This window comes from Colossoma macropomum, unplaced genomic scaffold (assembly GCF_904425465.1).
Source record: "Colossoma macropomum unplaced genomic scaffold, Colossoma_macropomum, whole genome shotgun sequence".
NCBI classification, from domain to species: domain Eukaryota; kingdom Metazoa; phylum Chordata; class Actinopteri; order Characiformes; family Serrasalmidae; genus Colossoma; species Colossoma macropomum.
This window is the reverse complement of record NW_023495965.1, coordinates 1,094,196-1,097,500: the sequence shown is the minus strand read 5'-3', so window position 1 is coordinate 1,097,500 and position 3,305 is coordinate 1,094,196.

The following is a 3,305-nucleotide window of genomic DNA, read 5'->3' as shown; positions in this document are numbered from 1 at the left end:
TGAGAATTTGAGCTGCTCTATGTAAGCTTTGGGGATTTGGGGACCTCTCTGGTGGAAATGCGTGATTGCATGCAATGTGCAGACGAACACTTTGTAGCATCGGTTGTGTTCTAGACTCCTTCCCCGAGCAGAGGAACCTGCTGATTGAAAGAGAACTCAAAGAGAACTCAGTCTAAACTTGGTGAAGGAGCGTCTCTGAGGATGAGAGTGAATCATCTACTATTGCCATCAGATCTTCATCAGTGTGATGTTGATTCTGAGGTCATTTGAGGCCGAAACATCGAGCTGGACCTCCTTTTAGAGTCGGTATGTGACATTGATACGTAAAGACTTACGACGTGGCGTCCTGAAAAAAATGTGAACATGTATCCAAAAAGCACCTTTCTGAAAATGGTTCTATGTAGCACCAAAATGTTCTTCTTTTGTATCGATCTTGACATTGTAAGAATAGAAGAACCCTTTTTGGTGCTACGTAGAACCTTAACACATTCTCCAACAATCTGAAGAACTATTTCACCATGTAAAGAATCCTTTAATGATGTAAAGGGTTCTTTGAATGTTCATGACTCTGTATAGAACCATTTTTTGACTAAAGAACCCTTGAAGAGCGTGAATGAATAGACTAGTTTATGACAGTTAGATCTGCCAAACAGTGCTGATGATTCAGTCATCTGTGTTTATTTAATTAATCTCATTACAGCCGAATAAAGAGAATAACACTCTGTGTAGTTACACTGCAGAATGGAGACGACTCGGATTTAGACATTCAGCTCTTAAGGGAGCTCATATTAAAATGCTCTGGGGCTTAAAGGAGAGAGAGAGAGAGAGAGAGAGAGAGAGAATGTAAGTAAGCCCAGCTGGAGCTGATACCCTCAGATGGCAACATCTCAACACACACCTGCTCAAACACCCAGACTTTAATGAGGAACTGACTCTAAATGTAGGTATTGTGATATAAACTGAGTCTGTTCTACAGTTTCTCATTAGGCTGAATGAATAACTGACTCTAAATGTAGGTATTGTGATATAAACTCAGTCTGTTCTACAGTTTCTCATTAGGCTGAATGAATAACCGACTCTAAATGTAGGTATTGTGATATAAACTGAGTCTGTTCTACAGTTTCTCATTAGGCTGAATGAATAACCGACTCTAAATGTAGGTATTGTGATATAAACCGAGTCTGTTCTACAGTTTCTCATCAGGCTGAATGGATAGTGAATGACTCACTCACTACTCCACACGTTCCACCCACTCCACTGCTGTTCAGCTTGACTCCTCAGGTCTACAGAGGTCATCAAAACTCATGTTCCTCCTGAGAAGCTGTTCTGGTCTGGGCTCTGCCTCAACTGTAGAGGCTCAGGCCGTATGTGCACTAGTTGTGAAGACTCTACTCCTGCGATGAGACTTCATTAAGAGTGTGCACCTTCTGGTTCTGCTTCATGCTCCTCTATCCACACAGTTCAGCTCTAATGTTCAGATTAAATTGACTCTGACTCTTAGAATCCTCAACCTGGAGAAGCGACCGCTCGCCTCGATCCTGATCGTCTTCTATTGTTATAGTTGTTCCAGACCAATAATGATGACAACACCAACTGACCCAAAATCTCAGTATTTTTGCTTTTCTTTTGAAGAGAAATTCCACCAATGTTCTGATACAGGGTGGTTCAGAGTGGTTTGGTGTGAAATGGTTCAGATGTCTTTACAGTGGTGGTGATAGGAACCAGGGGTCAAAGTTTCAGTCTATTGCGAATTGGAATAGAAATGTAAAATTTGTTTGCTGGGTGTGTGAGTATATTGCCTGAAAACCATATATGACTTAAATATATCGCTGTTGTCAGAACAAAACCTCGTATCTCCAAAATGGTAACTTTACAGTAGAAGGAAAAAACCTACGTTACTTTTAATGTAATCAATGGAACCAGACTTTTTTCTAAGTCATTTTGGGTCGTTTTCTTTTAGTCCATTCATTGTGAAATTTACACACAATGTAAAGAACAACAGGCATTTTTTAAATTACGTCAAAAACTGAAAAACATCATAAATGAACATTTTCTTTCTGCCCTTTTGAAAAAGTAGGGCTGCAATACTCATCCACTGCCAACAGAGGGCGGCACTGCACCAGACAAGAACCTACTGTAATCTGATGATACAGTTCAGTGCAGTGTTAAAGGATGAGGGGCTGGTTGACTCGTCTCACGAGAGGAATAGAGGAGAAAAACACAATAAAACAATAACAAAATCACAAATAAAACATCAGTTATATAAAGAAATGAACACTGTTTTTTGGCCGTATCTGTAAAAATAGATCAGTGTTTTCCAGTCCAGTGTCCAGCTGCTCCAAACATAGGCTAGTTGTGCCGTAAGTGTTTACCAAGTTCAGGTTTATCACCTCTAAATCAGAACAAGCTGCACCACAAACCAGTTTAAATGTTGAGTTTAGTAGTCACTGAATATTTACACCCCCAGCTGGACTGGGTTGCGCCAGGTTTGTGTAAGTCTGTATTTAAGTTTTGGAATAAAGTCTTTCCTGAGTCCTCAGTTACACTCGTTAGTTTAAACTGTCCTTTTACTAAATCTGGTTGCACCACAGATCTGTAAGTCGTGTCTGAACTAGAACCAACTAACTAATGCAGCCATGGAAACACAGCGGCAGCTGCTCTGACTGAATATCCAGTCTAGAAGAGAACGATGTGTCCAGGTTAACCTGAATAGACTGATGATCTACAGCCGCTGACCGTCTATTCTTTAATATTTCACTGAGAAACCAAATACGCAGCTTTTTAAACGCCGGTTTCTGGATAACCGACACAACAGCAGCCTCAGTGTAGCCGACTGGGCTGCTGAGTCTCTGAGCTGGAGCTGTGGGCCTTCAGCTTCATGAGTCTAAACCAGGCTGACGATTAGAGCTACAGATACAGAGTTTAGAGTTTTAGCTTAGTTAAAAAAGTTTAAAAAGTCATGTTTTTGGTCTGTTTGTGTTTCTAACGGTTTCCCCAAAACTCACACCGGCTAAGGGGGTGTAAATATTTAGTAACTACTAAACTCGGCGTTAAACTAGTTTGTGGTGCAGCTTGTTCTGATTTACGCACAGCTGGTGCAGCTGACCACTGGTGTACGTTTTGGGGAAAGCCTCAGAAACACATTGGCTACTAATCTAGAAACGCTGCACGCTGTGATTTTCCTCACAGCTCTAATCGTCGCCCTGGTTTAAACTCTGAGCTCGAAGCTGAACAGTTTAACTTGGGCACGTCGTTCTCTTCTAGGCTGGATATTAAGTCAGCGCAGGCTGCTGTTGTGTTTCCAT